At 32.5% G+C, this 12934-nt stretch overlaps 1 long non-coding RNA gene across 1 annotated transcript; it reads left to right on the top strand.

Moving 5' to 3' along the window:
* The first annotated feature begins 366 nt into the window (after positions 1-366).
* LOC106122467 (uncharacterized) lies at positions 367-12704 on the top strand. The gene is made up of 3 exons (XR_001228110.1): positions 367-459; positions 1794-1916; positions 12587-12704. It is a non-coding gene; the product is annotated as an uncharacterized LOC106122467 (long non-coding RNA).
* The last annotated feature ends 230 nt before the right edge of the window (positions 12705-12934 follow it).

Below are 12934 nucleotides of genomic sequence, written 5' to 3'. Positions count from 1 at the left end.
ATAACGTCAAAAATATAAAAGAAAACAGAACACAACACGATTGTTTTTTTACACGGAGAAAAATATAAGGAAAAATATATTACTTTGCAAATTGCAACGTAGAAAGAAAAGGCTTGGTATTTTTTCATGCTTTTTGTTTTATGTTTCGGCGTTGTAATAATGTTAAAACATGTTACACACAAACGATTACAATAAAGTATACAAGAGTAAATAAATTAAATAAAAATTAATTGCCTTCTAATAAATATAATTGCTTACATTTGATTTTGCACCTTTCAATATTATCACATTATTTGGCGTTTATGCGTCACATTTGTGACATAAAATCTTTGATTATCAATAAATATGTCACTGATATTTCAATTACATAAGCAATTATACTTTATATCGATTGATTACATAAAACTACATGTTCGTTTGCAGCAGAAATATTGACTAATTGTCAACGGTGGCGGTCTGGTATGGTCAAAATCCCAATATAACGTCGTCGCAAAGCCGGCTAAATCTATTATAAAGCGGCTTTGCTCAATTTATCCGAATTAAATTCGAGTGTGGACCCGGTTGTATCATTGAAGTCTAGTTTCCAGTTTTTAAACCTTAATTTTTTTTTGGAAATGATTACGTAACCGCGAGTTTTCACTGTAGAAACATATGTACAAAAATGTAGTCTGTTTCACATTAAAAAAAAACGATTTGCAAAAATTACCTTCATTTAAACATAGATGTTTTATAGACAAAGAGAACGTAAAAATAAGCGAGTCAATCGGTATAGATTCATTTGCAGTGCCCTGGGCAAGATTTCTACTACGCCCCATTTTTATCACACCTGTGGGGGGTGGGTGAAGCTTAACAGGGTTATGTGAGTTCTTGTGATATGCAGACTGTCCAACGGCCTGCCCTGACACTGATACTGTTTATTTCCTTTCTTTGAACCTGCTGTGACTTTCCTTACGTACTGACAGGGGAGTTTTCATTCTTCATACGTTATAAAAAATTAACTAGGCGTGCCTTCGTCCTCCTGAATTCTTGAAAATAGTATTTTATCATATCAGTGGTAATTTGGTGATTCACAAAACACCCTCGTCGTTTATAACGGTCACGTTCTTGTATGAATCTCTTGATCTTCTAATGAAGGTCATAATCATGGCTCTAATATAAAGCCATTACCTCTGTCAAATTGCATGGGGCAGCGGGGAAGAATTCTCCCCTTTGTAAGTCAATTCTTTACGTACATTTAGGTGTCATTAAAGTTAACACACCAATTAACTGAATCGTTACAGAGCCCGCTGATAAATATGTATTGAGATCGTTGTTCCTCATTATTGTAATTTAAGAGTGCAGGGAACACGGCGAATGGTGTTCATTTAAAATAAATATCGCATTACCGTTTGTTATGGTGAGTTCACACGAGGACAACACAGAGATTCAGAACAGTAGACAGTCCAGTATTCCTAATATTTAAACGCACACCTTAGTGTCAAAGCTCGGCGTGTGTGTTCGAGCAATAGTAGTACTGTTCTATACAACTGGTCTGCCTCACTGTCCTAGTGTGAAACTAGCATTATCGCACGTCGCATTAATCTGCAGGTACACGCGAAGCTCGATGTTCAATTAGCTTCACCGATTTTGGTATTGTTCGCTATGAAATTAAATTTGTTTTAATTGAATAAACAGTAATTTAATTGAAATCGAACTTGATAAAATATGTTACATTTATCTTTTCATTGGTTAATTGTATGTCCTATAACGTTCAATGATTAAAGATTGTTAAACTTACATAATTTTGTTTGCAGTTGCAGTCCTGAGTTCAGACTTCAGCCCGTGTTAAGGAGGACTTGGCTGGACGTGGAATAGCAAGTGAACTTTAAATGAGGTGGACTTTAATACGCGGCATATCAAATACTTCATATTCTAAAGTAAGTACTAGAGTTACTATAAATTTAATCATGTTTGAGTTGAAATCGTTATTCAATAAACGTACGACTTGTACAGTCCGTGTCTGATAAAATGTCCATCTCAATTACTCAATTCCCTCAACGGGCCACGGCGCTCTTTGTTCTGATTTTTCTCTACAAATGTCTGTATCTTTAGAACGATTGTAAGCAGGAGACTGTACATGTCTTAAATATAAAAATGTTGTATTTTAAAAACTACTATTGATAAAGTATTTTTATATATTTATTACATAAGTGAATGTTAATATAAACTCTATATGTTATGTGCTTTATAACAAGGATCGTGATTAAAAAGTATAATTAAATCTGATTGTAGATTATTTAAACAATATATTATTTGTATCGGAAGACATTATTACTTAATATTATTTTTTTAATCATCTCAATTGAACCTAGGTTGGGTTATTAGCCCCTCGAAGAATCTTTTGTTATTGTCTACGGTAACTTAAAAATATTCTACATTGATATTATTTGTAAAATATAATGTTATACATTTTGAATTGGTTCAATTAAATGGAATGATTTCTTAACTTATAAGTCGTAGTAAATCTTTAAGGAAATTGTTTTGCGTAAAGATTTCCGGCACACAATTTCGAGAATACGCCAACCACTTAAACAAATCTCTGAGACGCCTCACCGCTTCAAAGTTTGCTTAATACTTTAAACTGGTAATGAAGGCATTAAGGCGCGCTGAATGCATAAGGAATGAGCTGCCACCACAGACTCGTATATAATTAGCTTCTTTAATAGACATTTCCCACTAATATAAGGGTCGGTAAGTTCGTTATAGTTTTCTTTTTTAGTTTTTCATGTAAATGCGATGAATGAAATTTAACTTTTCATTAAAAACTTAACGTAGTTTATTTGTCACGACACTTATGTTTTTAAGTATACTTAAAATATTAAAAGTTCAAGATTTAGTATGCCATCTACAGAATTGTTTACTGACTTGTCTAGAATTAACGTACTTCCTAGGTTACTCTAAGGTTGCTTGTGTGTATACGCTGAAATGTTGTCCTGTGGGATAAACAGTTGTTTTATATCTTGAGTAACTATTCCTTGTTTACTGAACATAAAGTACACGAAGAGTAGATGGTTTCTTTCCTTTGTTATTATAGACGAGATATATTTTTGAAATATAACTTAAACGCCAATTTGTGGAGAAACTAGATGTCGCTCGCGACTACGTCCGCGCGGAATTAAAAAAAAATTAATTAGTAGCCTATGTGTTCTTCCAGACTGTGTTCTATAACTATGGGAAATTTCAGCAAGAATCTTTGAGAAGTTCCGAAGATACTTTTACTCAAACATCCATCCGTCTAAAATCTAAACATTCGCAATTATAATATTACTAAGATGACTATATTTACGTATAAAATTAAACTATGAATTATTTCTGTTTAATATTGGTACACGCATATATTTTGTATTACTTTATCATAAACTTATTATTCGGAATTATGTACTAACGACTCTCGCGTGAGTTACCAAGAACTATTCACATAAAATCGCCGACGAGGGCGTCTGATTTTCGTATCGGGTTGTTTAATCTCAATTCAATGGTTACAGCACTTGTAAAATTACAATAGTTTTGATGTGTTAAAAGCCGGGGTCTCCTAAGAGCGCGTAAAGTACCCATTATGAAATTGTTTTCAATAAAAGTTGTAAAAGAGCATTATAAAAACAATATTGTTGATTAAGCCATTATGATTGACGTTGTGGTTTATTTTAATTAATTTATTGTATTTTAATTAATTTTGCCTATTTATAGTCTTTTATTAAAATATTAAGAATTATAATACAACGATAACATCAACTACAACAACATTGTTCGAGCCTGTAACCCAGAGGGATAGGCAGAGACCACGGAACTCCATTTGGCACGGTCCTGACCTTTCTCACTTCTACATTCATACGCATACATGCATATAAACATAATATATTGTTATTACTGCAACAACGTATATATAATACAGTACATAAACATCATTATATCTGTCTGTATCATATAATACATTCAATAAACTTGAATGAATTTCAAACATTATTTACTAAAGTGTTAATTATAAAACAACATTAATTGTCTGTACTGTGAACAAATCATTAATTAATCGCGTACATTTCGAAGAAATAAGTAATTTTGATACAATTTAAAGTTTATTTTGTACTCATTCAGCTCCATACCATCACAGCGGAACCATTATTTTGTATAATGACGTCGATTTATTTAATTCTGAATAATGTTTGCTTTTAATAGCGTGGTAATATTGCGTGTAAAGTTGCTTCATAATATGTTAAAATAAAAACTCACGACAATAATTAACGAACATTTACGTTTGATATGATCCTTGTTCAACTATAGCTATATCATATGTATGCATAGATACCGTTGTATATAAAAAAGTCTACCATATGTTACTTTATATTTTGTCTGACTGCATTGTTCATAATTTTACTGCTGCAAGGCATTAATTGGTTAACAAAGGAGTCCTTAGTGTGGATTTATCATATTAAACATTACTGGATGGAAGTTTGTTAGAAGTCATCTCCAGAAGGGCTTTATCGATTTCGCTGCAATTTGGCATGGATGTAGCTCAAAGCCTGGAAGAACACATAGACTACTAATAAAGTTTTTTTTAAAATTCGCGTGTACGGAGTCGCGGTTCCAAAATGTGATTTTGATATAAAATAACTTATTATTTATACCGGAATCTGTTTATACATATTTAAAAATATTTTTTTTATAACCACATTAACATCCATAGTATCAATCTAACGTCGTTCCATTATTTGACATTATATAGTTACACTCTTAAATCGATACATCTGTCAGCTCGTATGAGAAAAACATTTGTTCAAATTCCATAAAAACGCAATGCGAGAAGTAAAATCCCTCGTTCGCTTCATACAAGGATCAGAAAGTGGCACTGTCACAAGATCCCACCCGTTATCCAAGCGTTAATAGGATCAAAGCGGGCTTTATTTGGGACGTGTCCACGCGATTTCGCCTAACTTATCGAATTTGCAAATCGGCTTACGCTTCGTTAACCATATTGTATGGGACTCGGATCATTTGAAAAATATAATACTAACGAATTTAATACCTCCATTTTAAAAAAATAAACTCAAACTCAGTAATTGGCTCCTCTTTCCAAAACCCTCAATTTTATATAAAAAAGTTCAATCTAGTTATGATGTAATAATACTGAATATTTTTCAGTTGTAATATTTGTAATTTATTAATGATCTAATTACAAAAGTGCAATTATCTCGTGTTAAGTAGAATGTGCTCCAATAAATTATTTAGTGTTGAAAATTTATGGCACTATAGGTTATAATCATTTATTGGCCACCATTTTTGATTTAATTATGTTTATGCCATATAGTTATTTCTCATTATTGCAATTTAAATTAACTTCTCACTTTACTTATAAAGGATTTCCTCTGGATGTTTTTTACGCTTTATCTTAGTAATACCCTTGTTATGCCAAACCCATTAAAAATCTATATAATACCCATATTACATTGATTTAGTGAAAGACATAACAAAAGTTAGTGTATAAATAAATAATACAATTAAAGGCAACACCTGATGTCTATGGACAAAACAATAAAAATAAAGGATGAGGTAATCGAAACAAAACAATCTTAGTTAGGGAGCACAAAATAGACAGAGAGCACTCCCGCTTAGTCTCTTAAATTATTAACCTCTGTGAGGGTGATACGTAGAAAGGTTCTGTCTTGTTTACGCGTTAAGGGAGGAAGGGAAGGGAACTTAATACCCTATATCACTGTCGGGGCAATACAAACTAGCGGGGTCGCAACCTTTTCCACTAAATTACGTATCGGCACATGGGATAATACGAACTAAGTTGAATAACATTAAAACGGTTAACTCGTCCCATAATAAGTGTGCTGAATTTATAAAGTCCCTTAACCAAATCCGAGTTGGACGTTCAAGTAGATAGTGACATGCAAATTGGTTCGGAACAGACTCGTTAACGTTGATCGTTCAAAATCAGTTATTATTAGGTTCGGCTGTTATGTGAACGGACGGACGAGCGTTAGGCGAACAAACGTTTATACATCGATTTTCGAATCGCGTTCGGTTTCAGTAATCATCATAAATCGAGTCACATAATTCAGGTAACGTTGCCGTCACAAATTTATGAACGAATTTGTATTTCAAATGACTTCATTCTGATTGACGACTGGCAACAAACTAATTCGATAGCCGGATACCGTATTTTATCAATTGCGACTAGTTAATTTTTACTCTGTGAGTACATTCATCAAAATGGAAACAAGATTAAACATGGAATGTCTCTTTTTTCGAACCTGAATAAATGAGAGTCCAAGCGACCGGTACATTTTTCTCGTCATATAGGTTTCTCTCTAACCCGTGTTTCTCACTTATGAAGGTCGTCCATCGGGACCGGACAATCACTCTCGCTTATAGAGGTTTCTCGCTTATTCAGGTTCGACTATACATTCCTTTTGTGATTATAAATTGATTGTGTTTCGAAACGGCTTAAACGTACATGTAAAAGAAAATGTTTTGTTTGCTTATTTATTATTATTTCGTTATTGTTTTACAAATTTTCTGTATTAAAGTGCTCATTTTTGTTAAATAAAAAAATCACAAACTACATAGTAGAAGTAGATAGAAGAATATAATCATAAAAATAACATTATTTCCATACACGTAGCAACTAATGCATTGATTATGAGCTTATCTATTCTGGAAGCACCTCGGGACCCTCTGGAGAGTTCCACATTCGAGGCGTAACAGTTACACGACACAGGGCGCGTCGCCTTTCCTTAATAATTTATCGGATTGATAGAATCTCAGTATCGATTTCAATAGTCCTTTGATAATTTCTGTTTCTATGTGGTAATGTTTGGGTTTACTAATAATACACAACAATAGCTACATCCTTATCAATTAAAATCACCCTCTGTAAACTTCTAGATGCTTTGTTCAGAAAGCACATAAGATAAACATTCCTTAAATTTATAATTTGCACAAACATATTGTACAAATAATATTCCAAATGGACAAAATATAAGCGTGATTAGACAAAGCTGCAAGGACTTGTAAAACGAAAAACTTTTATTTCTTACTATACTTTGCTTGATGTTGTCTGCAGCGATAAAAAATATTGCGAAATAAAAGTTATAATAGTTTTTATATAACTTAGAGGCAATTAGAGATTTAATGACATCGTGAAATAAAAACATTATGACGTCGACGAGTGCGGAGATTTCTGCCGACCCTCGTGGTGGTCGTAACGCGAGTGCCACTTACCTGTTACAACTTACTGAATTATTTATAAAACTAGCCATTTTATTGGATTGAAATATCGTAGCCCCGAAACTTAGGTACTTACACAAAGACAGCAGTTGTCAGATTAGTGTAACATAACTGTGTTTTTTTTTATTATTTTCGTGTATTTTGCTTTGAAATAATTTTCATTTTATTAATATTACATAGAACCTATTGTACTTCAGTTGGTAACAAAAAATATCAGTCGAATTTCGATGAATTTGAGTTGAAATGAAAAAAAAAATGAAGGAGTTACGAATTCAAGTGAACTCAAATATTTACCGCTTACGATTAGCAGGAAATGTAGTTTATAAGTCGATGTGTAAAAATACTTATTCGCGTTTATTGCTCAGCGTCCAGTCGTCTCCTTAGCTATTAAATTCGTCGGAAATGTCACATAAAACGTTCGAATCGATTTCGCATAAACGATAGACGTGATCGGTTGGAACGTCTACGTAAAGTCCAATTTGATGTTGGCGGTGAGTCAATCCTTTTACATCCCGATAGCCAAGAGTAAACAATGTAATGAAATATGATATTGTACTTCTTCCTTCATCAATAACACAAATATTATACATTATAACATAGGTTTCGTAAGGATATCTTGTCAATAATAACGAAAATATATATCACAATGTAAACATGCCCCGACTTCGGATACAGTAATCATATAAAGTTGTGATCAAGTCGGAATTGTTAAATTATTAAACGTACAAGTTGGTAACGCAATATCTTCCCCAGTGTTCCATGAATCACTGCATCGTAATATCGTAATGTTAGAGATGAGGAAGTTAGTGAATATTCCATAACTAAAATTCAATTACAAGTTTTGGGCGTGAGTGACCATCAGATTAAGGGCAGATCCCCAGATCGAAATTAATTGGCTCATCCAGATATTGTTGTAGTCAAGAACCCTCATCTCGCAGGATTTATGTTGGGACAAACTTGCTATATCTTACTTTTATTATAAATACGAATATTTAGATGGATGGATGGATGAATTATTGTTTGAAGGTCCAGAACGGCTGCATGGATCTCGCTAAAATTTGACATAGATGTGGAACATAACCTGGAAGAACACTTAGGCTACTAATTAAGTTTTTTTTTCATTCCGCGCAGACGGAGTCGTGGTCGACAGCTAGTATTTAAATTAATTAATTTGTAATAATTAAATATTTTAAATTTTCACACTCTTATCTCTATTTTCCATAATAATTTCCTAATAAGTAGTTACGAAATAAACATTTACAATTTTTATATTGAAGTAAAGAAAAATCTGTCGACGATTTATTTCTTACAAAAAGGAACCACTCCACCGCCGACTATATTTTTGAATGTTATCTTATCTGACCTTTAGCTTCCGCACTTCTTAAGATGTTTCGATGATTCGTCTTTATTCACAAGTTTCATTCCAATTAAATTTATCAAAGACTTTTTCGAAGAAGAAAAAATTACGAATAAATATTTGAAACAGTTAAAAAAAATTACTAAGTTTATTTTTATAATACTAAAGTGTACGTTACAATAGGTTTCTCCTACAGTTACACTTTCATTAGTATATATTGTTGTCTCTGTTATGTCAATGAGAAAGTAAGAGATGACAATATGTATTAATGCAAACGTGATTGCATGGAATCCTACGGTTATGTGAACTAAGTATTTCCGGAGTTTGTTTGCAGATGACGTGTGTAAATAGAAGTGCTGCATTGTATCTTTTGTTCCGTGTTCATTCGCAACAGCAACGATATTTTAGTTATAATTGTTTGTTTGTTATAATGTTAGCGATAAATTAAAATATCCGTGGTTTTGTAATTTTTGTAAATACATGTATAATTTTATGTGAACTTTTATTAAAAGTATTATACATAAAAGGTGAAAGCTTTCTAACCTCTACAAGCATATGTTACAATTCCCAATATTAAAATATCGATGTATTGTAATAATTGTTTAAAATCGTCAGGTCGTATGTGGCTTATTAGCGATTTGTGTGTACTTTAATGACACTAAAATATTCGGGAAAATTTATTTAATATGTATTATTACATATCTTTGCTTAGGTCAAATAGTATTTATGGTTCAAACATACGGTTAGTTTTTTTACATTATAAGGTAGCAAATGAACAAGCGGACTCCTGAATTCGCCGAAAGCGCGAAGTGACACATAGACATCAGATATTGCAGATGTGCCTCCCTATATTTTACGAATTAAGGGACGCGCATAATACAAGGTAATGAAAACTTCCTATTCCTATTTTGAAATAAAGTGGTGAAGTCAACATCAAAGGTATTTATGAATGAAGATTAACACGAAATTAAAAATAAACATGATTGTTACCGTATGGACGATGCGCCGTAAAAATAAAAGATTAATTTAGAATCATATGCCTAATCTAATATCAATTTGGCTTTATTCCTATTTCGGTAGGAAAGAGGGTTTTTATTTTCTGTTTATATGAAAATGTAATTAAAAACAATATTTTTATCCAAAGGTTTAATAAATCTATCTACATGTATGTATGCATATCTATAAATTTAAAATTTGTTCGGTAATGTTAGAACGAGGAAACATCATTTAATTATACTTGAATACTAGCTGTTGCCCACAACTCCGTCCGCGTAGAAAAAAAACCTTGTTAGCAGGCTATGTATTTTCTAAAATATGTTCTACGTCTATGTCAAATTTCAGCGAGATCCAAGCAGCCGTTCCGGAGATACCTTTAAACAATCTTGCATCCACCCATTCATATATTATAACATTCGTATTTATAATACCGGTAAGATAGTAGATAAATACAAAAAAGGAACGGAAAACATTTGTTCACGTAATTAAGAAAGGAGTTGAAAAATCATCAAGTACCCCGGGGCCCGGACGGCTGTGATTCGCAAGTCAAGTGGGCACATCTGTTACCACTTCTCGCTCTACCAATTTGTAATTACGGAATTAACGAGCTGGTTATGAACAACGTCTTCATTTCAAGTAGGCCGTTTATTTCCCTTTGCTCTATTTCATAGCCGCTCCATTTCACCTAATGAAATAATGGACTCGTTGCGAAGGTCTCGCCGGCTACCGGAGGATATTGTAATAAGCGTTATGGAGACAATTTATGTTACAGACAAATGACGCTAGATATTTTACGTGCCACCTTTGTATGAATACGTATAAAACTGATATTAGCTGAAATCTCTTTTTTTCTTATTTCCATTTTATTACAAGAAAGCGATGAAAGTATTAGGTGAGCAACGTATTACGTAAATATTAGGAGATTGTCCTAATAACATTTTCTGAGAAAATTATTTATCCACAGTCTGACAGTAAGTGGACATAACTTAGAGAAATGTAATAGAGTCGAGTATTCTTAAGAAGAAAAATCTATGAAAGTGTATCGCAAATGATTTTGGAATTTCTGCATTGAATAGTATTGCTATAAAATTACACTATGGCAATCTTTAAATTTATTCTAGAGAGCAAAAAAAAACGTAAATCCCATGATACGGGGTACATTGTATATCTGTATGTTTGTCATTCGCCCGCACTCATGGCTGTGCACACGCTACACTCGTCTATAATCCTTTGCGAAGCACAGTACAGCAACAAGGATGCTGAGAGGGTCAAGAGATGAACTGTATTAGTTTGCTGTAGCATCACACGCATTGTTTTTGTACGCTACGAATTCTGTTCTACATTGCTACGCTTTGTATACGTAACTGGCATAGCTCGTGTGTCGAATATTTTTTATACCTAATCCGTAGTTGAGAATGTCCATTGTTTTCCATTAAAGGCTTTGTATTATTTACAATGAATACTGTTGAATGTGATTATAACAAAAATTGTTTTTGTTCCTTTCATTTAACTTTCATATTATTCAACATGATGAATAAAATTTTAAGCAACAGAATTGAGATTTCACAACAAAACTTTCTTAATTAACTGCCGTAAGTAAATAATACCTTAAGCAATAATAGGATAATATTTTAACCGTATTAGATTTCCATAGTATTGGTTAATTTGTAAAATGTTAAGCTCAATTTATATTATGTCGAAATTCTTACTTTAATGGAAATATTTCGCTGTTGCTCAATATGATTAAAAGAGAAACTTGTTCCTTGTTGAAAGTTAAAAGTTAGTCTTTAGTTACTATAAGCAGATTTGTCAAATTAAGCAAGATTGTTTGGGTTGTGCAAATCGCTCTTATTTGTAGACTTTAAAAAAGAAAAAGGATGAACTAGAAATTGTTAGTCTGCTGTTTGTTATTATAAGATACTATTATTCTCAAGCTACATATCAAAAATCTTTGCAAAGCAAAGCACGAACTTTCTGGACAACCAATTATGTTTGCGTGGAATGTGCAAAACGTAAGCAAAAGAATAGGATCTCCTACCATTTCATTCTTACTTCTTACTAATATTATAAATGCAAATGTATCGATGGATGGATGGATATAAGGATGGGTGTTTGTTTGAAGGTATCTCCGGAACGGACCATGATGAAATTTGGCACAGATGTCTACATCTCTGCTAAATTCCCTTCTTAGTCTTTAGAACATAGTCCGGCAGAACACATCGGTTTCGATAAGTTTTTTTTCCATACGGACTGAGACGCGGGCGACAGCTAGTTTTATATGTTTGATTAATCTAAATGTGTAAAAATGTAAATGGTATGCTCAAATTGCGGATACAAAGGACTTTATTGTACTTGATTTGCGGACGTGTGCAAATTAATTGGCTTACAGTGAGACGTAGCCGCATGTCAGTTGCACGAAATCTTTTGCAGGTTACCGCAAAGACAATCTGTGCCGAGTGCTAATTGTATTAAAATTGCTTTTAATTTAGCTGTATTTTAATTTTAAATTGCTCTCAAAGTATTAATAAATTGATATAGTATTTATGTGGCTGTAATTATTGGACTTACTAAAAAACAACTGCCTCTACATTATATTTTTTTATAAATAAATATATTATATTTAAATTAATAAGTTTTTTGTATAATTTTTTAAAATGGCAAGAAAAATAATGTAGTAGTTTCGAGAAAAAGGTGCAGTACATTCTAATTAGCCTGGATTTTTATGTGACTTTCTTACAGCCATTCCAAATGAATAGAAGTAATTATTGCGCGTTGCTAATTAAAAGTTTTATATTTTGCAGTTGCTCTATTCAAATGTAATATAAATTTTATTTACATGTATTTATATGAACCCTGTAGTTTTATATTACAATCAGGAACGGGCGAGAAAAAAAAACATAGTACAATGTCAGGAACAACATTTACTCATATCCGATACTTTATCTTATAATTCCCTCTTTTTAGAACTGGATGATACTGTGCCAAAGACCTTAAAAGATAATGTTACTGTGAAATGAAAAAAATTATAACTTCAAGAGAGAAAGAACTACTGTATTTTAACGGACACAGCTTTACTATTTACGAAGCTATTGTCATCAATAGGCAGTGGCTCCAAATGGCACACGTATGAACGTGTGCCATTTGGAGCCTAAGGTAATTGTCATTAAGTTATTATCGAAACGATTATCAGATCAGAATCTAATCATACAATGAACATATTCGAAGTAGTTGATTTCTGGTAATGTCTAAAGTTATGTTTCTTAAAGAATTATTTTTAAACTACCTTTTGCTCGCTACATCAGTAACAATTTT

This window comes from Papilio xuthus, unplaced genomic scaffold (genome assembly GCF_000836235.2).
Source record: "Papilio xuthus unplaced genomic scaffold, Pxut_1.1 DF826923.1, whole genome shotgun sequence".
Classification (NCBI taxonomy): Eukaryota; Metazoa; Arthropoda; class Insecta; order Lepidoptera; family Papilionidae; genus Papilio; species Papilio xuthus.
The sequence above is the reverse complement of the archived record's forward strand: the minus strand, read 5'-3'. Positions and strand labels throughout refer to the sequence as shown.